At 46.3% G+C, this 24,250-nt stretch overlaps 1 protein-coding gene across 1 annotated transcript in view; it reads right to left on the minus strand.

The window, feature by feature from the left end:
• The window catches only part of SMAD9 (SMAD family member 9), a 39,229-nt gene extending 18,240 nt beyond the window's left edge, over positions 1-20,989 (minus strand). Inside the window, exon 1 of the mRNA XM_069969934.1 lies at positions 20,834-20,989. The gene's annotated coding sequence lies outside the window, so the exon portion shown is untranslated. The remainder of the gene's footprint in view (positions 1-20,833) is intronic.
• Between the last annotated feature and the right edge of the window lie 3,261 nt (positions 20,990-24,250).

A 24,250-nucleotide genomic window follows, 5' to 3' on the forward strand; every position in this document is an offset into this window, starting at 1 on the left:
CCATCCCATTAAGGAGTGTCAGTACTTTTAAATACCTGGGAGTATTTATCTCTAGAGAGGTCAGAGCATATGAAAAATTGAACATGACACCTCTGATAGATAAATTTCAGCAGAAACTGGCGGTTTGGCGTAAGCTACCGTTGTCAATGGTGGGCAGGGCGAATCTGGTGAAGATGATATGGATGCCACAGCTGTTATACATTTTACATAACTCCCCTGTGTGGCTTCCCTCTCGCCTTTTCTGCAAGATTCACTCTCTCTTCCGTGCATTGATATGGGGATCCCAGCACCCACGCATTAAATTAGAAACTTTACAGAGGGCTAAAGCCGATGGGGGTCTTGCGATTCCCAATGCAGCCATGTACTTCCTGGCGGCCCAACTACAACACCTGCGGGGATGGGAAGTGGGTGACGGGGGCGACCAGAACAAAGCTCTGCTTGGACACCACTTACAATCAGACTCTCTATTTGAGACCCTGGAAGCCAAAAAGATATTACTGCTCACTCCTCAGATACCAACGTTGTTGCTTATACATAAATTATGGTGGAAGATTCGAAACTTATATGGTGTCACGGGTTATACACAGTACACGTCCATATGGGATACTCCATGGTTGGGAGAATTATATTTTCTGGAGGGGTTTTCCGCCTGGAGAGACACAGGAATTAGGAGAGTAATGCAATTGTATGATGGCAGACAGCTGAAACGGTTTGACCAACTGCAAAGTCAATTTGTACTGCCCCATACTCAATTTTACAAATATTTACAATTACGTCATGCATGTGAAGCGGAAGGGGAAATACTGGCATCGGACGTACATTATCTGCCACCTATGAACATTGTAGGGGACTCTGAGTCCACTAAGGGACTTATCTCCTGTTTATACAGACATATTGTATCCAAGCACCTAGATAGATTTCCACTCCAGCTGCGGGAGAAATGGGAGGCAGACATTGGCCCTATAGAAGAAGGTCAATGGACAGAGATAATGGAAATGACACCTAAACTGTCCTTAGGGGAGCAACATCGGCTATCACACCTCTACCTGTTACACCGGGTATATCGCACACCACAATTCCTTTTCCGCATAAAGGTCCGAGACACACCCATGTGCCAGCGTTGTCATATACATGAAGGGGGGATATTGCACATGTTCTGGCGATGTCCCAAACTGTTCCGCTATTGGAGAGGGGTGGCGTCGGCCATACAAAAAGCATACTCAGTGGAATTGCAAAAGTCTCCACTGGTTTATGTGTTAGGATATGTGGAAGACTTAGCACTACCTGTTGTAGAACAAACTGCAGTAGCCCGTATTCTATTCATGGCGCGTAAGCTCATTGCACAGCATTGGCTAGACGAGACCCCGCCTTCGGTATCGGAATTTGTGGGAAAGGTTAATTGGCTGATTGGCATGGAAAGATATGCATATGAACAACGAAAAGCATCCAAGAAATTGCCCTCTGGGGAGTTTTTGTTTGTTAATTTAAAAAAAAAAAATGCATATCTTTTAATAAAAATTATTTGGATTAAAAAAGAAAGAAAAATACAGGCAAACTTAATAAAATGGAAACCTTTCAAATATTATCCATTCAATCAACCAATGCACCTGCAAAGGTTCTGCTAGGATCTAGACCTTCTGTTCTACCTCTACTGATGTATATTGGAAACCTTAGGGTCCTATAACATAAAACGATTACCGTCCGTTTCGACCAATAATAGTTTTGTGTAATAGCTCATGTAGAAAGGCAACGATTAGCCGGCATGCCTTTCATCATCTTATCTGACAGGTTGGTGCTCGCTTCCTCCGTGTAATAGGGCCCTTAGGTGTGTTCATATGTTCAGGTTTTAGATGCAGTTATAAAACTGGCTTCCTATGTCATCCCATACTGCACAGTGCAAACTCTACACCAGCTTGGCATAACTGAGATACAAAGAAATACAAGTACAGTATTCTGTACCCTAGCTGACCACACAGATGCTCAGGAAGGTTGATGGTGTTCACATTACACAGATACTGAATGACAGCTTGTAATCAGTCCTGTCACCAGATGACTTAGCAATGCTCAGACTGAAAAGAATCCTTTATGACTATTTGGAGCTCACAGGGCAAATTATTTCCAGATATTTTGGTCTGCAAGATCTTAAAGAGGATGAGTCAGCTCTCCCAGCACGTCTACTTTAGTAAATACTTATAATTATGCGTTGTTCCTCTGTTATTCTTCCTGCCAATTTATGAATAAATTGGCTAATGGGTGTTGCTATCCTCCTGCTCAATATATTGGTCATATATTGTAATCGGACTGGCACCATGTAGACAATGTTCAAATGAGTGCAAGTCCTAACAATCCAAAGAATACATACATCCAAAAAGAAGAAAAGGACTGAAAAAATGGACCGCCCCTCATGAATAATTCAAATAAATAGCAATTTTTATAATACATAAATGCAGGAGACTATTAAAAACAATTAAAATACAGACAGACCACTGGCCCAAATCTGGCCATGTGGAACTCAATCCACTGAACAATATCTTTATGTAATGACCATGATCACAGAAAATAAACAAATATAAATTAAATAAATGAATGAATAATACCTATAAGCAGAATGAATATATGCAATAATCAGAACGAGTGTATATGTAAACAATGTGATGCAAGATACTGCCTGATAGACTAATATGTAATACCAATGCAAAAATCAAAGTGCAAGTGCAAAAAAGAGCAAATAGAGGAATTCTAGTATAATATCACCAACATGGACATCACTGGGTTAGGACAAGCATCCCACGCGTTCCGTCACATGGACTTCCTCAGGACTTCCTTCCCTGAGGGGAGGGGATAAGTTTAATCTTGGGATATTCCTTTTAAGATACATAGGTGTTGAAATGAAATAATGTCAAGTTCATGTAGTCTACAACTTATTATTCATCAATATATTTTTTATATTGATGAATTGGGAAGGGGCTGTTGGGAAATGTGCTGGGGGCACCAACAATCCACTCTCCTTTAGTCATGATATTCTAGAACGGGGCAGGGGCAAAATTTTATTGTTTTCCTTCGATAAAGTAAGCCCAGCTATAACCCTGGTAAGGGACGCATTATAATTCCTTACCTCAGACCTGTCGCCCGCTCTGGCCATTTGTACAAGGACTGGCACCATGGTATGTTTTAGGAGTAAAAGAGGAAACAAATAAACATATATGGAGAACATATGGAGTCCCTAGAGATATGATGGTACTCGTACATAGGTACGTCAGCTACTTTCTTAGTCACAGAAGACGGACATGCTTTGCTCAATCCCATTGACCCCCAGCCACACATCATGGCCCGTTATCCACAGCCATCATTTCTGTTCACAGGATTGTGTCAGACTTTCATAAACCAATCCGGGCTATTAATCTGAGCAGGACACCTCTATAATACTCCATCACATCACACAGCTGCAGGATATAAATTTCATTATAATTGTATGTTGAAAAAGAACAGTCATTAGAAATTAGGAACAGAGGTCACTGACAATAACTCTGAGCAAAAGTCCCAGAGTAGGGCGAGAAATCGATAGATACAAAGCTCAAAGCTGGGTGTAGACTGGTTGGACAAAAATGGATCAAAATATACAACGTAAAGGCGCCTCTGGCACATGCAACGTTCACAGGCTATGTTCACACTACGTATCTTTCCGGCCGTAGTTCGTACGCGGCCGGACATGTGCAGCTGAAAGTACGGCCATGGGAAAAACAGACATGCGACCGGATTGCGAACGTGCGGGCGAACCGCGAACATACGCCCGTAGTACAGTTATGCTTCCCTAGTGTTAGGGCCACGGCAGCGTCCCGTGCTCCGGACCGCCGCCGCACCCTCTCTCCCACTTCTGCAGCAGCCGGTGTCCATATGCAGGGACCCGGCGCTGCTGTTGCTTCGGCCCCGGGGGGCGCCTCACCTCACCGCGCTCCTGCCCGTCGCTGTGCCGGCCGGCGCGCGCGTCCCCGCCTCCTAGGCCGCGCGCGCCGGCTGTCTCAGATTTAAAGGGCCAGTGCGCTCCTAATTGGCTTGAATGTTAATCACTCCCCTATAAGTTCCAGCCCTGCCCCCTTCCAGGTGTTAGAGCCTCTACATGCTTCCCATAGCGTTTGGCCCAGCTCCCTGTTGTTCCTGATTCCTGTCCGCTACCTGGTCCCTAGTCCTTGTTCCTGATTCCTGTCCGCTACCTGGTCCCTAGCCCTTGTTCCTGGCTCCTGCTCCTCTGTTACACTTTTGCTCCTGTGTTCAGCCTGTCACCTGCGGTTACGCCTACAGACCTCTGCCAGCACCATCTCCTGCCTACTGCTCCTGCCACGCCTCGCCTGCCGTCACTAGCAACCAAGCCAGGGGTAGCGACCTGGGGGTCGCCTGCTGCAGCAAGTCCATCCCGCCTTGCGGCGGGCTCTGGTGAAAACCAGCGGCCCCTTAGACTCCACTCCCTGGTGAGGTTAGTGCCATCGCTAGTGACGGTCCAGTGGATCCACTAATCCAGGCGTTACAGTAGGCTCCAACCATGGATCCCGGCGAGGTGCCTGAGTGGTCGCCCTACAGGCTCAACAGATCCAGCAACAGTCACAGCTGATCCAACAACTGACTGCAGCCGTACAGCAGCATACCACAGCTCCGCATTCATCACCTCCTGCAGCCTCTTCAAAACTACGACTGGCTCTCCCAAGTAAATATGGAGGTGACCCCAAGTTGTGCAGAGGATTCCTGACTCAATGCACTATGCATATTGAACTTCTAAGCAGTCAGTTTGCCACCGAGCGCTCTAAAGTGGCTTTCATCATCAGCCTATTGGAAGGTAGAGCTCTGGCCTGGGCCACACCGCTGTGGGACCGTGATGACCCTGTTGCTGCTAATCTCCGAACCTTCCTGGCCGAGTTCTGCTCTGTCTTTGAGGAACCTGCCCGTGCGTCTTCGGCTGAGACTGCTCTCCTCAATCTATCTCAAGGAACATCCTCCGTTGGTGATTACGCCATCCAGTTCCGCACCCTGGCTGCAGAACTAGACTGGAATGAGGCCGCCCTAATTGCCACCTTTAAAAAGGGTCTGTCCAGTCGAGTAAAAGATGTGCTCGCTGCCCGAGACCTTCCTACCTCCTTGAACAAACTCATTCTACTGGCTACCAGAGTCTACACCAGGTTTTCCGAGAGAGAGGAGGAGGTCCGGCAAGAACGGCGTTTGAGTCTGCCCCGTCACCATCCCCGGCTGGCACCGGTGTTCCAGAATCCCGTTGCTCCTATGCCCCAGTCGTCTCCAGAAGTTCCTATGCAGGTGGAACGAGCTCGCCTGATGACTGATGAGAGGGCCCGTCGACTGGAGCTGAGTCTCTGCCTCTATTGCGGTGGCGCTGATCACTACCGGCAGAGATGTCCCGTATTCGTGAAGGAGACGAATGGAAGACCGCTTTCAACACCAGAGATGGGCACTACGAATATCTGGTCATGCCCTTCGGCCTATGCAACGCCCCAGCGGTCTTCCAGGAATTCGTGAATGATATATTCCGCGATCTCCTCTATGCCTGCGTCATTGTCTATCTTGACGACATCCTGGTCTTCTCCCACGACCAGCAGACCCACGTGTCCCATGTACAGCAGGTTCTACGAAGACTACGGGCCAACCATTTGTATGCCAAGCTGGAGAAGTGCGTTTTCCATCAGCGCAGCCTGCCGTTTCTTGGATACATTGTCTCCGACCAGGGCCTACAGATGGATCCAGCCAAGCTCTCAGCTGTTCTCCAGTGGCCACGTCCTGTGGGACTTAGAGCTATCCAACGTTTCCTTGGATTTGCCAACTACTATCAGCAGTTTATCCCTCACTTCTCTACCCTGGTCGCACCCATAGTGGCTCTCACCAAGAAGAAGGCGGATCTCAGACGTTGGCCTCCAGAGGGCGAACAAGCCTTCAATAGCCTAAAGTCTGCCTTTGCCTCTGCTCCTGCTCTAGTCCGTCCGGATGTCTCCAAGCCGTTTTCTCTTGAAGTCGATGCATCTTCTGTGGGCGCAGGAGCCATCCTCTCGCAAAGGGACACATCAGGCAAGACCAGAACCTGCGGGTTCTTTTCTAAGACTTTCTCCCCTGCCGAGAGGAACTATACGATTGGAGACCGTGAACTCCTGGCTATTAAGTTTGCACTGGAGGAGTGGCGTCATCTCCTAGAGGGGGCTAGACATCCCGTTAACATCTACACGGACCACAAGAACCTCCTCTACCTCCAATCGGCTCAACGCCTCAATCCCTGGCAGGCCAGGTGGTCCCTCTTCTTCTTACGGTTCAACTTTACTATTCATTTCCGTCCAGCCGAGAAGAATATAAAAGCCGATGCATTATCCCGAGCATCCAATGTCATGGGGCAAGAGGAATCCCCTTGTCACATAATACCTCCCGATCGCCTAGTACCAGTTGCCACTTCTACTCTGGAGAGACTGCCTCCCGGTAAGACTTATGTGCGCCCCGCACTCCGAAAACGCATGTTGAAGTGGGGTCATTCCTCTTTGGTGGCCGGGCATCCGGGAGCTCAAAAGACCGGGCAATTGATCTCCCGTCACTACTGGTGGCCCAATCTCCTTCAGGATGTCAAGGACTTTGTGGCTTCCTGGGCAGTCTGTGCCAGGAACAAGTCACCCCGTCAAAGACCTGCCAGCCTACTTTTGCCCTTGCCAGTCCCGGACCGTCCCTGGCACCACATAGGGATGGACTTCATCACGGACCTACCTCCATCCGCGGGCAATACAGTAATTTGGGTGGTGACTGACCGCTTCTCTAAAATGGCTCACTTCGTGGCCCTTCCTGGACTACCCTCTGCTCCCCGTCTGGCTCAGTTGTTCTTCCGACACATCTTCCGCCTGCATGGACTTCCTCTTCACATTGTGTCCGACCGAGGCTCTCAATTTGTCTCCAAGTTTTGGCGTGCCCTCTGCTAGCAGCTCCAAGTGAAGCTGGACTTCTCATCTGCCTATCATCCCCAGACCAACGGGCAAGTGGAGAGAGTCAATCAGATCCTGGGTAACTACCTACGTCATTTTGTTTCCAGCCGCCAGGACAACTGGTCTGATTTACTTCCATGGGCAGAGTTTTCTTATAACCATCTGGACTCGAGTTCCACAGGCAAGTCTCCTTTCTATGTGGTCTACGGGCATCACCCTTGTCCTCCTCTGCCTCTCTCTCCATCATCTGAGGTTCCTGCCGTGGAGGAATTGATCTCTGACCTTCAGTCGATCTGGGAACAGACTCGACAGTCCTTACTCAAAGCCTCTGAACGCATGAAGGACCAGGCAGACCTGCCACAAATTTTCTCCCAGGTGAAAAAGTCTGGCTCTCGGCCAAGTATGTCCGTCTCAAGATTCCCAGCTACAAGTTGGGTCCTCGATTTCTTGGTCCTTTCTCAGTGCTAAAACGCATTAACCCAGTCACCTACAAACTCCGTCTACCCCCTACTATGCGAATCCCGAACTCCTTCCATGTCTCCCTCTTGAAGCCAGTGGTCCTCAACCGATTCTCCAGTAAAGCTTCGTCCTCCACTCCACAAGCCTTCTCTGACGCCGTATACATTGTTGAAGACATCCTAGCGATGAAAACTGTCAGAGGAAGACGTTTCTTCCTAGTGGACTGGAGAGGTTTTGGTCCTGAGGAGAGATCCTGGGAACCCGAATCTAATATCTTGGATCGGGATCTCATCAAGGAATTCTTGCAGACCAGAAAGAGGGTGAGGCCAAAGGGGGGGGGGGTACTGTTAGGGCCACGGCCTCCTAGGGCGCGCGCGCGCGCCGGCTGTCTCAGATTTAAAGGGGCAGTGCGCTCCTAATTGGCTTGAATGTTAATCACTCCCCTATAAGTTCCAGCCCTGCCCCCTTCCAGGTGTTGGAGCCTCTACATGCTTCCCATAGCGTTTGGCCCAGCTCCCTGTTGTTCCTGATTCCTGATTCCAGCTACCTGGTCCCTGGTCCTTGTTCCTGATTCCTGTCCGCTACCTGGTCCCTAGTCCTTGTTCCTGGCTCCTGCTCCTCTGTTACACTTTTGCTCCTGTGTTCAGCCTGTCACCTGCGGTTACGCCTACAGACCTCTGCCAGCACCATCTCCTGCCTACTGCTCCTGCCTCGCCTCGCCTGCCGTCACTAGCAACCAAGTTAGGGGTAGCGACCTGGGGGTTGCCTGCCGCAGCAAGTCCATCCCGCCTTGCGGCGGGCTCTGGTGAAAACCAGCGGCCCCTTAGACTCCGCTCCCTTGTGAGGTTAGTGCCATCGCTAGTGACGGTCCAGTGGATCCACTACTCCAGGCATTACACCTAGCTTGTTTCGAAGCGATCTGAAACAGGTCATTTACTTGGAGATCTTTGCCCAGCCCAATAAAACTCACAGAACCTTTTGGATCTAAAAATCATGTTCAATTTGCCTGAAATAAGTACTCTGTACGGGACCGCATGGAAATCCACGGCCGTGAGTTAGAACATTTCCGTCCTCAAACAATGGTCTTGTTCATTTTTCACGGCGCCGTATACGATCCGGCCGTAAGCTCATACGTAGTGTGCATTGTGCGGCCGTATATCGTATACTTTTAAGCGAACGCATCAACCTCAAAACTACGTGCGTACATTCGCGGTTCGCACTACGGCAGGAAATATACATAGTGTGAACATAGCCTTATTATGTACATGGTGTAATCTGGGGTATCAAGCCAATCTTTAGGGAAGTGCCATAGGCTTGGGGGTTTATGGTGCCCTCTGAGTCCCAATAGACTGAGACTATATTCATACATAGAATTTAATTAGTGTTATTTTGACATAAATTGCGCAATCCGCCATAAAATAGCGCCAATTAAACGCTATGTGTGTACACTGCCTGACACAGTGGAGAGAACAAGCTGTAGTCACTATAATTTTTTCGTAAGACCACCTGGATAAACTAAGAGGGCCCATTTAGACCACTGACAAAATTCTTAGACAATGTAAACTTAGACTAGACAGTTTAAAAATGCATCAGTACGTCAGGCTGTCTGATATATTTGTCACATTCATAGACTGTCTAGTCTAAGTTTAGACCAACTTGGCTGTTATTGCCTCCAGATTGAAAGCTGCACAAGTTCTCTGTTCTGGATAATTTAAGGGGATCCCAAGCAGTCTACTATTAACCATAATTACCTAACATAGCACAACGATAGGGGTTACCCTGACACAACTATATTAATATTTAACAATATAATTTTGTTCTTCAGTATCAGTAAAGCCTAGTTAATTCTGTATTATTATAGATAAGAGAACTTCGAGCATATTTGAGTGCTCGTAGCATTTGATTGCCGGTGGCTGAAGAAGTTGGGTGCAGCCCTAAGTCTGCCTGGAAAACATGGATACAGCCATAGGCCAATGCTGTATGTTAAGTTTTCCAGGATTCTCTAAGGCTTTATCCAACCTCTTCAGCTACAGGTATTCGAAGGCAGAGAGTTTGGGTTCGGATGACCCGGAGCGTGCTCGAGGTTTGCTCATCTCTAGCCACATTTCCAACCCCTCTCACAGTACAGCATAGTAACATAAAATAGAAGTATTGGTAAAAACAGTACTGGCATTCAATGAGACAGGAAGGAAGACAACAATATAGGGAAACAGATAACAGTAAAAAAAAAAGTATTCATATAACGTGGTTCGCCATAACATTTTGGTTGAAGCACTGTATTTTCCTTCGTATAAGACTCAAAAGTCAGGGGTCATCTTATAGGGCCGGTGCTGAAAAACTTTGGAACCTGACTGGAGAATCTGCATTCGCTGCATACGGTGTGGGAGCTAAAAGACAGTCACATCTCTACCGTATGTAATGACTGTATGAGGGGCAGAGTAAGCTGCAAGCACTAGGGGTATGGAAAAAAAGTGTTACAGTTGAGTGAAAAGAACCCACCTCTTTCCCCCGTCTGGCCGCCCTTGTATCCTACCGGTATTACCGTACCTCCTTCTCTGCCTCTCAGATCTCGCTGCTGTCTGATGCTTATTTTTATTTGGTGTGCGTTGAAAGAGGGGTAGTCTTCTACAGCGAGTATATCCCAAACTCTATATTTTAACTAGAAAAGTTGGGGGTCGTCTTATATGCTCAGTGGTCTTATACACCGGAAAATACGGTAATTGCTTCTTAAAGGGAATATGGGGGTCTAATAAAAATTGCAGGAGACCGTACCCCGCAGCAAGATAGAGGAGGCAGCAAGCTAGGTAGTGAAGCATTTTGATTAGTCCTTTCCCCAGCCATTCCAAATTAGTGCAGCAATTCCTGAACATCTCTCATATCCTCATAGTCCGCAGCGCTCCAGGTACACATACACATCCAGGTACACATACACATCACCTCCACTGCCAGCCAGACGAGCAGCAACTAGAGTAACATTAACAGACTTTGTGTAAATCTATTTGGTTAGCGTCATGAAAAGAGAAGATGTGGACGTGGATCAGAAGTCATCACTGACAACGTTATACAAATGTTTGGCTTTGCGGAGGAACAGAGAAGAACATTGATCTCTTTTCATTCAAATAAAATTTCTAGCCGGTGACATCAGTGTGAAGTGGAGCACAACGCTTGTCAGCGGGAACCGAGCCGAGAGTGAGGATAGTAAAGCAGAAGTGCATGCGTCCCATCACACTGTATCTGTATAGATGGAATTACTAAATATATTAGGACTTGCCTATAGTAGTTAAAGGGGTTATCTAGCGTTAGAAAAACATGGCCACTTTCTTCCAGAGACAGCACCACTTATGTCTCCAGTTCAGCTGTGGTTTGCAATTAAGCTCCATTCACTTTAATAGAATTGAGTTGCAAAACCTGCACCCAAACTGGAGACAAGAGTGGTGCTGTATCTGGAAGAAAGTGGCCATGTTTTTCTAAAGCTGCATAACCCCTTTAATCTTGTGTTGGGGAGAAAGGAAGGGGCTTACATTTCAAGTACTCATATACTCATGTGAAAGGGTCCTAGCCATAAATTAGATCACCAATCAATGAGATCGGCATTGCTAAATTAATTGTGTGGCCCATTACCAGAATGCATAGCTCTCCCTCAGCTGTTCATCACAGCCCCCACAGTTCTATCTCTCCACACAGTCAGCAAAAGCTGCTGTATTCATTCACTACCTGCTCCTTTGCTTGTGGCATTGTTCAGCACAAGGCAGCCTGCTCTAAACACACCTCATTCTTCCTGAAATGTCACAAGGGCTGGTCAGAGATAATGACATCACTCAGGGGGCAGGACATCAACTCAGAGACAAGCTCCAGGGTGACGTTTTAAGGCAGCTCAGCCATTCAGCGGCTGAGGCGGGACGGGAGCTCAGACCAGGAAGCGGCAGCCGGACGGGAGAACGGGGCGGCGTGATCTGGGACCCGGCACTGGAACTGGCTGTACACTAAAAATACACATAGCCTGGAGTACCCCTTTAAGAAAAACCACATTATAGCCAGTACAAGTAGTGATAACTATATACAGTAAGAGAAATACGATAATAATATGAAGGACTATGGTTAAACCTACCTACGTGACAATGCAATGAAAATATAGGTACAATTTTGGTTACTGGGTCATTTGGGTGACAACCAATATGGTCACCAATAAAAATTTTGACATGGGTTCTTGAGTAATAACAAAAAAGTGATTCATTGGTCCCTCGCTGACTCAAAACTAGGTACAAAATGGGTGACAATCCCCATGGCAGTAACAACAGCAGCTTTGTTTATAAGGAGTGAGAAATAAATGGTACAATAAATCCTTCTCCATCTGCACCGTATGGAATCTTGCCAGAACCAGTCAGTGCTATTCTGACAGCAGCCAATGATGTGCACAGGAAAGAACGTCCACTATATATGATATCTTATGTATAGCGTGTGAAGACGTCATGTTCCGGTAAATGGTTAAGGAGCGGTTCATTGAAGACAAAATATAACTGCGTACTAAAGAAACAGGAGTGTGGTGGCGAGAGGCAAGAAATGCAGCGTCTGGGAGAGCAGCCACTTAGTCATTGTTTAGGTATTTTGCAGGACGTGACTGGCAGGTGAGCGCTCCAATGCCACAACAGCCTCTTATCACCATGGACTACGTGCGTCACAGCTCTCTCATTTTCTTCTTTCATAAAAGCTTACAGGGAAGTGGCTCTGTTATTAACCACATGGAGATGAAAAGAGCTTCAAGCACTTACCCATGACTATAATTTACATGCCTTCTGGTAATGGTTACTATGTCCTGCTTCCTTCTGGACGCTCAACAAAGTCTATTTTATCGTATGAACCTGCTTACAATTATTTACCCTTCATATACCGTACTGTAGCTGTGCTCCTATCTATCTACCTATCTATCTATCTATCTCCTATCTATCTATCTATCTATCTCTCTATCTATCTATCTATCTATCTATCTATCTATCTATCTCCTATCTATCTATCTATCTATCTATCTCCTATCTATCTATCTATCTATCTATCTCCTATCTATCTATCTATCTATCTATCTATCTATCTATCTCCTATCTATCTATCTATCTCCTATCTATCTATCTATCTATCTATCTATCTATCTATCATCTAAGTATCACATCTATCTATTTCCTATCTATCTATCTATAGCTGCGTTTACACGGAACGATTATCGTTTGAATTTTTGCGGTAACAATCGCATTTGAGCGATAATCATTCCATGTAAACACAGGGAACGATCAAGCGACGAGCAAGAAATCGTTCATTGTGATCTTCTATCATGTTCTCAAATCATCGTTGGTCTTTCGCTAAAAATTCGCAGATCGCTTCGTGTAAACAGTCTTTCAAAAATTCACCCTATGTATGAGATGGGCTTAAGCGATCTTAAAAACGATCGCAATAACGATTTTTCTAACAATTTTTCTCCGTCTAAACGCTGATTGTTATAAAAGCCAAATCGTTGCTTCAAAATTGTTAATTGATCGATTGGGCGAATTAGCGCTCCGTGTAAACGTAGCATATCTCCTATCTATCTTCTATCTATGTATCTGTCAATCTATCTATTTATCTATCTATCTATCTATCTCCTATCTATCTATCAATCTATCTATCTATCTATCTCCTATCTATCAATCTATCTATCTATCTATCTATCTCCTATCTATCTATCTATCTATCTATCTATCTATCTAGTATCTATCTCCTATCTATCTAGTATCTACCTTCTATCTATCTATCTATCTATCTCCTATCTATCTATCTATCTATCTATCTAGTATCTATCTCCTATCTATCTAGTATCTATCTCCTATCTATCTATCTATCTATCTATCTATCTATCTATCTATCTCCTATCTATCTATCTCCTATCTATCTATCAATCTATCTATCTCCTATCTATCTATCTATCTATCTATCAGCTATTTATCTATCTATCTATCTACTATCTATCTATCTATCTATCTATCTATCTATCTATCTATCTAGTATCTATCTCCTATCTATCTATCTATCTATCTATCTATCTATCTATTTATCTCCTATCTATCTATCTATCTATCTATCTATCTATCTATCTATCTATCTATCTATCTATCTGTCTGTCTATCTATCTATCTATCTATCTATCTATCTCCTATCTATCTCCTATCTATCTAGTATCTATCTCCTATCTATCTATCTATCTATCTATCTATCTATCTAGTATCTATCTCCTATCTATCTACTATCTATCTATCTATCTATCTATCTATCTATCTATTTATCTATCTAGTATCTATCTCCTATCTATCTATCTATCTATCTATCTATCTATCTATCTATCTATCTATCTATCTCCTATCTATCTATCTATCTCCTATCTATCTATCTATCTATCTATCTATCTATCTATCTCCTATCTATCTATCTATCTACCACTGCTTGCTGTCACTCAGTAGCAACCTTTGCTGTTTACCTCCAAAGGGTGACGTCCCGGTGCTGTGATGGTCATACAGGTGCACAGTTCACTACAGTATTTATCAGACATGTGACTTGTAGTAATGTTTCTTCTGTAATCATCACATAGTCAGGACAGATTTTCATCCTCTGGCAGGTGGCAGACCCCAGACTAGACCACTTAATGTAGACCCCAGTTCAGATTAATGAATTTAGACCCCGATTCACCAGATCAGACCAATTGGTGTAGACTCCCAAACTAGACCACTAAATGTAGACCCCAAACTAGACCACTAAATGTAGACCCCAGACTTGACCACTAAATGGAGACCCCCCCCCCCCCAAAATCAGACCATTAAATGTATATTCCAGATAGGACCACTACATATATATATATATATATATATATCCCAAACCACACCATAAATGTAGACTCCAGATCTGACCACTAAGTGTAGACCTAAACCACGCCACTAAATGTAGACCCCAAATCAGACCACTAAATGTAGACTCTAGACCTGGCCACAATATTCAATTCCCCGACCAGACCATAGTAGGGAAAGTGTGATCAGAAACTCTTGATAACATTATATGGAGCTGAAGTATAGTTGCATACACATAAGCGTGAAGTAGAAGCAGGTCTGCAGAGATGGAGGAAAGACAATTATATATAATATTGGCCATTATAGGATTATTCCATTAGCAGTTTCAAAGTATAGGATGTATAGTAAGAATATAAGTATAGGGAGTGACAGGAGTGTCTGTAAATATAGGAATAATGCTATTGCCTCAAGGCTCTGACACTACAGAACAAAACCAGGGCCCACATATACATCCTACACCTGGTAATGTAACCTAGCGGGAACCTGCCATGGACCCCCCACAGCTCCGCTCATCAGATGGCATAAACTGGGCATCAATATTTACAGTGTTTGTCGCTCTCTTGGCCCATAAATCCACCATCTTCCCAGTAAAAACAGAGAAGTCTGTGCCAAGGTAGGTGTTAGATGTCAAAACACAGTTTAATATGTAAAAGTTAAGGATATTCTCCTGCCAAGATAATTTAATTGGAGAAAAAGAGATATATTAGGGAGAACGATACTTCTTAAATGTCCCTAAACATTTATATAGGGACCAGTCGTCGGCCAGTATAAAAAATCTATAGGGCCTCCAGAGTCTTCACTGACAGATGATATTGGGGGAGATAAGAATTGAGCATTTTGGGCTCCCTCGATATAGGATATAAGCCAAATTTGCCCCCTGATAAATCCATTCTCTAAAAATGTTAATGGAAACATGTTGGGAAGAGTAATTATTGGATTTAGGGTGAACTGTCTAATAACTTCAGGAGAGCCCCTTTCAGGACCATGACTTCCTTTTAAGCAGGGATAAACGTAGGGACATAATAGGGACAGTATAGGATTAAACAACTTTACATGGAAATGGAGTTAATTTAAAAGACAGTTTCCAACTAACTAAAACTGGCAAAACACCTTCAATAGCTGTCTCTCCCAATCCCCCTATACACGTGACCACTCGGCTCACTTAAAGGGGTTGTACACTAAAGATTTTTTTCTTTCAAATCAACTGCTGCCATAAAGTGCCAGAGATTTGTAATTTACTTCTATTAAAAAATCTCAAGCATTCTAGTACTTATCAGCTGCTGTATGCCCAACAGGAATTTGTATTATTTCCAGTCTGGAAAGCAGGAGAGGTTTTCTATGGGGATTTGCTGCTGCTCTGGACAGTTCCTGACATGGACAGAGGACGCAACAGAGAGCACTGTGTCAGACAGGAAAGAAAAAACCACTTCCTGCAGGACACACAGCAGCTGATAAGTACTGGAAGACTTAAGATTTTTTAATAGAAGTAAATTACAAATCGCTGGCACTTTATGGCACCAGTTGATTTGAAAGAAAAAAAATTGGTTAACAACCCCTTTAAAGAGGTTGTCCAGGAAAAATTTACTTTTCCCCTATCCACAAAATAGGGGAAAAGTAGGATGTCACAGGGGTCCAACCTCTCTATCCCCCTGGCGATCTCTGTATCCGGCCCCGCCATCTCTGTTATGAATAGAGTATAACAAGCGCTGAACAAACAATTGTCTTATGAGCAATCTTATCATAGACACGGCCGTACATATTGTTGTCCACGCCGGCCGTTACAGTTACGCAGTCTGGCCATACATGATCAATGGCACCAGGTGAAGGGCGAAAAGTTCTGGAAATGTTACTTTGTTATAGATACCGTGTCCCAGTGGCAGAAAAAAACAGGCAAGTGACGGCTACTATGGCTACCAATGTTACTACTACTTCCAGTCTTAGAATCACAAGAAATCTTAGGTATAAACAGATGAGCACAGAGTATTATGAAGAATTCTAATAGGGGGGTATTGTAACGTATATGAATGAAGGAAACGTTTGCTGCTTACAGTACCCCCATTAGCCATGAAATAGTCATTGTTAGAGAGAGCTATGTATGGCAGTCTGTAGTTCCCTGTATGAGTCTGTATACAGAAATGGCTGTCAATCACTGATTAGGACCGCCTACTGAAAAGTGATGGAAGAACTGACACTGCTATTAATAGTCTGTATGTTAGGCTACATTCACACACCTGCGACCGCGGACCCGGCCTGCACTACAAACGAAGCACTACATTGTAGCTTCAATAACATAGTGATCCGTGCCGCAAAATGCACTTTGCATTACAGCAGTTTTTTTTTGTTTTGTTTTTTTTTGCTGCACGGATCGTGGCTCGGTATACACGCACGAACGTGTGAACGGGGGCCATTGAATAACATTGGTCCTATGTTCACAAGTCCTGTCCTGTCCACAATTGCAAACAGGACAACGGATGTGTGAATGTAGCCTTATAATGACTTTTTTCACACAAAACTATATGTTAACCTGTAGAGTTCCTTCTGTAAAGGCTGTTTGGAATGCAAGTTCAGTATGACAGGGTCCGCTACGTGCAAGATGATCCAAACAAGTGTCTACTCTTTTCTGAATCCTCTAAACAAATATGAATGCAGCAGAAATACAATCCATGGGGTCCATTATGTGCCACTGGGTGAGTTTATGTTATAAACAGAAGTAACAACAATAAATGGAACAGACTCTGACATAAATAGACTTTAAAAACAAAATTATGTTTAAAGGAGCACTCCGGGCTGGGGTGATTTTTGGCAGAGTTCTCCTTTAAAGTTTCAAACTTTTCTCACTTTAACTGTATAACTTTATAGACTAATTATAAATAGAGAGAGAACAAAAAAATAGAGATATGTTGCCCTTATCTTACACATTATAGTTCTTGACCCAATGCCTTTGGCTGGTAACTAACTGTTCACACTACGGAATACATGAAAATATTTCAAGCGGAGGCCGCGCGGCAGACTCCAACTGAAATTCCCCCTGAGCCATTGACTCAAGGAATTTCTCAAGCCCAATCCACCGTCCTTCAAAGAATTGACATGACTGCCGTGCGGCCTCCACTTGAAATTTCCTTGCGTATTCAATAGTGTGAACATACCTTAAAGCAGGGGTCTCAAACTCGCGGCCCGTGGGCCAACTGCGGCCCGCGGGACACTAGTTTGCGGCCCCCACCTCAATGGTAGCTTTCCTGTAAGTGCGGCCCTCATCAGCTGCTCAGCCGCGATTGGCTAGGCTTAACTTTATGCTCAGCCAATTGCGGCTGAGCAGCTGATGACGCGGCAGAGGGGGGCCGGCATCAGGGACGGCTGCAGCTGTACGGCCGGCCTCCCGAAGACGACGGAGAGGTGGGCGGCGGCGGTGGTGGTAGTGGGAGGGGAGGTGTGCGGTGCAGGGGACTACAGCCGCCTAGCAGAGCCGCCACCCCCTAGCGTCCCTGCCGCACGTGCAGCTCCCCGGTCTCTGGAGGAGGAGGCCGCGGGGACTGCAAGGTGATCGCATCGCTGCAAGTCCTGGGGCTGTTCAGCAGGATCGGGGGATGCAGTGCAGACCCCCGATCCTGCTTTACAGCCCCAGGACTTGCAGCGATGCGATCACCTCACCCTGCAGTCCCCGCGGCCTCCTCCAGAGATCGAGGAGCTGCATGTGCGGCTGAGAGGAGAGCGCCGGTGCCGGTGGTGAGAGGAGGAGGAGGGGTGTGTGCCCAGCTCCCCCCAGTCCCCTCTCAGTGACCCCCAGCTCCCCCCAGTCCCCTGTGTCACCCCCCAGTCCCCTCTCAGAGACTCCCAGTCCCCTGGGTCACCCCCAGTCCCCTGTGTCACCCCCAGTCCCCTCTCAGAGACCCCCAGTCCCCTCTCAGAGACCCCCAGTCTCCTTTGTCACCCCCAGTCGCCTGTGTCACCCCCTGCTCCCCCCAGACCCCTGTGTCACCCCCCAGCTCCCCTCTGTCACCCCTTGCTCCCCCAGTCCCCTGTGTCACCCCCCTGCTCCCCCCAGTCCCCTGTCACCCCTGCTCCCCCCAGTCCCCTGTGTCACCCCCAGTCCCCTCTTAGAGACCCCCAGTCCCCTCTTAGAGACCCCCAGTCCCCTCTGTCACCTCCAGTCCCCTGTGTCACCCCCCTGCTCCCCCCCAGTCCCCTGTGTCACCCCCCTGCTCCCCCCCAGTCCCCTGTGTCACCCTCTCCTCCCCCCAGTCCCCTGTGTCACCCCCCAGCTCCCCCCAGTCCCCTGTGTCACCCCCCAGCTCCCCCCAGTCCCCTGTGTCACCCCCAGCTCCCCCCAGTCCCCTGTGTCACCCCCCCCCCCCCCCAGTCCCCTGTGTCACCCCCCCAGTCCCCTTCTTGTGGAAAACCTGATGCGGCCCAGCCTCACCCAGACTCTACCTCCAGCGGCCCCCGGGTAAATTGAGTTTGAGACCCATGCCCTAAAGAATTCAGAGGTCAACATACACATGAGGTGGTTGGCCAGTCCCACTAACATTTATGGTCAGCTGTAGAAGATAGATAGATAGATAGATAGATAGATAGATAGATAGATAGATAGATAACTACCTAATGTGTATGGAATCCTCCCAACTCTCCCCCAAAGGATAATATTGAGGGAAGAGACATGATGAGTTTTAACTGCAGGATCCTTTTGTTCTCAGATAGATAAGCAGGTGCCAGAGCAGTCTGGCAGCAGCTTACCTCTTTCCTCTCCTCATTCAGAACATATGAACACTCAGCTAAAGGCCCTATTCCACGGAACGATTATCGTTCGTTTTCGGACGATATCGACCGCTACGGACGATAATCGTTCCGTGGAATAGAGTGCAACGATCAGCCGACATCGTTCATGTCGGCTGATCGTTGCACTCTATTCCACGGAACGATTATCGTCCGTAGCGGTCGATATCGTCCGAAAACGAACGATAATCGTTCCGTGGAATAGGGCCTTTAGCTGAGTGTTCATATGTTCTGAAAAACAAGCGACTGATATAGCAGCGATCTGCTGCCGTCGCTCCGTTGAATAGGAGCGTCGGCAGCAGATGCTGCTATATCCTATGGGCTGCCCGGACGATCAGCGATCCCCCGGGCAGCCCCCCCGCAGCTCCCCGCCACCCCTCCCGCACTCACCCGCTCGCTGCAGCTGCGTTGAATAGCGGCGGCAGCGAGCGGCGAACGAGGAGCAAACGAGCGCTAATAGCGCTCGTTTGCTCCTCTAAAACGACCCGTGGAATAGGGCCATAAGCTGAGCATTCATGTGTTTGGAGGGATCTGGATGAGTGAGCTGTGGACCAAACATTTGACATATTAGACATATAGGGGGAGGTTTATCAAACATGGTGTAAAGTGAAACTGGCTCAGTTGCCCCTAGCAACCAATCAGATTCCAACTTTCATTCCTCATAGACTCTTTGGAAAATGAAAGGTGGAATCTGATTGGTTGCTAGGGGCAACTGAGCCAGTCTCACCTTACACCATGTTTGATAAATCTCCCCCATAGATACTATAAGTAGATAATAAATAGTCAATAAGACCAGCACATAAGGAATAGCACTAGGTGAGCTTGTATAAGTGGAGTGAGGCCAGTGAGGGGTTAATCAGCAGATGATAGGCCCGGTCTGTTTGTACAGGAGCAGTGCTGCAGTCCTGTCCTTCCCTCTCTCTCCTGATCACAATGCTGGCGTCAGGCTGTCTCCTCTCCCTCCTCCCCCGATCTATCACACTGCACAGCACTGCCAATATGTCAGGCCATCCATCTCCAGCAGCATCCCCTGCCTCCCCTGTCACAGCACACACAGCCCTGCTCCTCTGCCCCCACTACTTCTGCACAAGTGTGCCTTCACTGAGCAACCTGTGGTACTACAAATCCCAGCCTGCCATACTTTAAACCACCTCCAAGCTATAAACTGGGAGTTGTAGTTGCACGAACAGACATGAAATCCCTGCAATCTACCCAGACCAGTCCATAGGATAACACAGAAATCGCATAAGACCCGACAACAAGACGCTCATTAACCGCATGCGATTACCTATAATATCGCATCTGCGATCAGTGAGAAGCGGCAGCGTTCTCTCTCCGTAATTATCCCGCGGTCACGTGTTCACATTGACCGTTGGTTTTGGTTTACAGTTTGGATTGAAAATTATTATTTATATATTTTTTTTTTATAACTGCCAACTGCAGAACTACAAGTCTCAGCATTCTAGAGAGAACTCCTGGGAGTTGTAGTCCCATATTATTTACTGAACGCTTCACTAGGCTGAGAGCTGTCCAGCAGGCAATGTCAGTAAGTATATATATATATATATATATATATATATATGAGGACAGGAGGCGCCCCTGGCTAGTGGAGTGTAAGGTGATCCAGACAGATCTATATATATATATATATATATATATATATATATATATATATATATATATATATATATATATATATGGGGGGTGCCCAAGTCATGCCCTGTCATCTCAGGGCATGACCCCCCAGCAGGGCGGGCTGATACGTGGGAGAAGTTGCCATGCTCCTACCTGTCTTGCTGTGGCCCCTGGTCACTCTTGGTCCCCTGGTCGCCTGTGCATGTGAAGTAACGAAGGAAGCAGCACAGGAGGAGGAGGAGGAGCGGGAAGAACACAGGCAGCAGCAGCACAGGGCGAGGCGGCAGTCAGACTGGAGCCACTCAGGCTGCTCTGTCAGGGAGTATTACTGCGCAGAGCTGGCACCGGCCCAGGACACGTCTCCCACACACTGCACCCACCCACTGCTGCCACACTCCTGCCTGCTGCTGGCACTCCCACCTCATGGGGATGGAGGTCACACTGCCTGCACCCCAAGTACTGACAGCAAAGTCCAGCACCCACCTGTCTAGACTACTCCTGTGCTGCCTGGCACACTGCACACAAGGGGGGCAACTTTAGCATTCACTTATAAGAGGGTAAGAGTGTGTTTACACAAGACTGTGGCAGATTTTGACAATTCATTTCCTTAGGAAAGTCTGGGCTATGTTCACACTGTAAAATATTTTTAACCTAATAAAAGCTTAATTTTAGTCAATGGTTCATTGGCTGGCAGTGCGCACTGGCATAATGGCTGTAACCGATTACGACCAACCAAATAATGAACATGATTATTACTTACCCCCCTTTCTTTTATTAAATACAGACGGTTTTTCACCTGTTCTCTCACAGTTTTATTTTTACTCAAAATTCTAAATGTATTTTATTTATTTTTTTGCTGTGTTTGAACGTATCCCATAGATGCCAATACATCATACTGTAAAGCTGGCCGAATCCGTTTCAGCCGACGGTATAAGGGTCCTATTAGACAAAGCGATTTTTAACAATTGACGATAAACAAATGCAAACGAGATTGTTTATTGTCTGTGCGGGCATGATGGGAATTGTAGTTTTACTGGAGGGCTGAAGGTTCCCCATCCCTGGTATATGGCTTGTGTATAATGCTGCGTTTACACGAAGCGATAATTGGCCCGATCGTACTATTAACGATGTCGGAGTAACGATTTTTCATAACGATCAGCGTTTAGACGGTACGATATATCATACGAAAAATTCGTTTTGCGATCGTTTAAGCCTATCTCACACTTTGGTTAAATCGGCGAACGACTGTTCACATGGAACGATCTGTGAATTCTTTGCGAACGATCAACGACAATTTGAGAACATGTTCAAAGATCAAAATGAACGATTTCTCGCTCGTCGTTTGATCATTCACTGCGCAAGTGGGGGAGAGTGACAGAATTCTCCGGAACTTCTCTGCGCGGATTCCTTAGTGTGAACACACCCTTAGAGTGCCTTTATACAGAGAGATTTATCTGACAGACTATGCTACAATGTCACATAAGAAGACACTAATATTATAAACTGCATGTGTCCATGTGGCACTCTGTTACATAGTTTCCATTGGGGCAATAAAATACAAACTTATACCATGAACATCCTCCATCTTGCCTTTACCAAAAACCTGTATATATATATATATATATAATATAATATATAGAAACACAAAACAATGGACACAGAAATGTGAACAGAGCCCAATAAACCTACTGTTTTGCCATGGCGGCTGCAGCGTGGAGGATTAGGAGATGGAAACCAATAGGTTTAGTATCAGTTTATCAGGCAGCATCACTTCATTCTGCAATCTTTTCCCATTTCTGCATTTCTCTTTTACCATAATTCCCCCTGACCATTGCCCGGAGAGAAGTGGAAATAAAGGAAATACACAAGAAAAAGAAAAAAAAAAAAAAAGGTGTGTGCACCCCTAGGGTAGAATCGATCAGTAAGAGCAGAAATATGCGAGCAGCAGCCCGGAAGGAATGTCGCTCGCCTGGCTGAGGTGGCTGCCATATTCAGCACTAGGCAATAGCAGGATGAGTCCCCAAAGCTGGGAATACCCACTCTTCCTCTTGTCAGTCGTGTTGTCCTGCTATAAGGATGCTGGGAAGTTTACTGATATCATGACCTAATGCCGTCCATACTGTGATCTGACTACAAGGAGGTTCTCTTCTCCACAGAGGAGGGACAAGAGATGGGTTCATGCTAGATCTCAGTATATGATAGACCTAGTAAGGCCCAGGGCCAGCCTTTGGGGTGTGCAGTTACACAGGGCGCATCACTTCACTCTCGGACAGTTTTTCTGTTGGGGGAGGGGGGGGGGGGGCGCTCTGGCAGACAGACAGCTCACCTAACTTAGAGATTGAAATTTTTAAGAGCGCCGGGTCGGGTACTTGTTTGTATGGCGGGAGGGGGGGGGGGGGGGGTCGGGTAGTTGTTTGTATGGCGGGAGGGGGGGGGGGTCGGGTAGTTGTTTGTATGGCGGGAGGGGGGGGAGTCGGGTAGTTGTTTGTATGGCGGGAGGGGGGGGGGAGTCGGGTAGTTGTTTGTATGGCGGGAGGGGGAGGAGTCGGGTAGTTGTTTGTATGGCGGGAGGGGGGGGGAGTTGGGTAGTTGTTTGTATGGCTGGGGGCAGGGCCGTATTTACCACTAGGCACCCGTGGTCCGGTGCCTAGGGCAGCACCTTGCAGGGGGGCAGCACCAGGGAGCAGGGGGAAGGTAACAACTTTTTGTTTTGTTTTTATTTCTTTAGTCTCTCACCTCCTCATCAGACTTGCCAGTAAATCTGATCTTTTTGAGGGGTGTTGGGGGGTAGGTATGATCAGGTCTGAAGTGGTGGTGTTGTTCTGGTCTGATATGGCTGTGACGCCTGGAGCTATTACTTACCAATCTACCAATCCTGTGGTGAGAATTCCCTCAGACAATGTGCAGGCTGCTCTTATCATTGACTCAATGTGGAAATTTATGTGTTATGCCGTTAAAAACCATGAAAACGCAATTCAGACAATGTTTCTACATGTAGAGAAATGCATGTGGCCGAATCCAGGCTCCCCCACGCTCCCCAAGATGGGGCGTCTTCAGGTTTAGTGCCTAGGGCAGCAGTAGCTGTTAATACAGCCCTGGCTGGGGGGACATTAGTTTTTTGTACGGTGAGGGGGCCGAAGGGGGGTGTTAGATGTTATCTGGACGGGTAGGAGCTGTATGGCATCTTTAGGGGGTGGGGGAAGGGGCGCACTAAAAAAAGTTTCACACAGGGTGCCGACTACCCTAAGGCTGGCCCTGGTGAGGCCCCAATATACTGTATATACCTTTAGACCATCTCCAACTAGTATAACATAAAGGTCTTTTCTAATAAATAAAGGGGATTTCAAGGTATAAGGAACAAAGTTTGCAAGAAGCCAAAAAGTTAGAAAGATGAAAAAGGAACCAAAGGCCACTTCTTTATTCACATTAATAAGGGCTTGTTCTGTTACTGACATAGCTGCAAAGTGAGAAGTTCCTCTATATACATCTGTCTATAGAGAAAAGATATACTTTATAGATATAGAACAGCTATTTAAAGGGGAACTATCAACAGGCTAGATTCATCTAACC

The sequence above is a fragment of the Dendropsophus ebraccatus genome, chromosome 5, assembly GCF_027789765.1.
Source record: "Dendropsophus ebraccatus isolate aDenEbr1 chromosome 5, aDenEbr1.pat, whole genome shotgun sequence".
Classification (NCBI taxonomy): domain Eukaryota; kingdom Metazoa; phylum Chordata; class Amphibia; order Anura; family Hylidae; genus Dendropsophus; species Dendropsophus ebraccatus.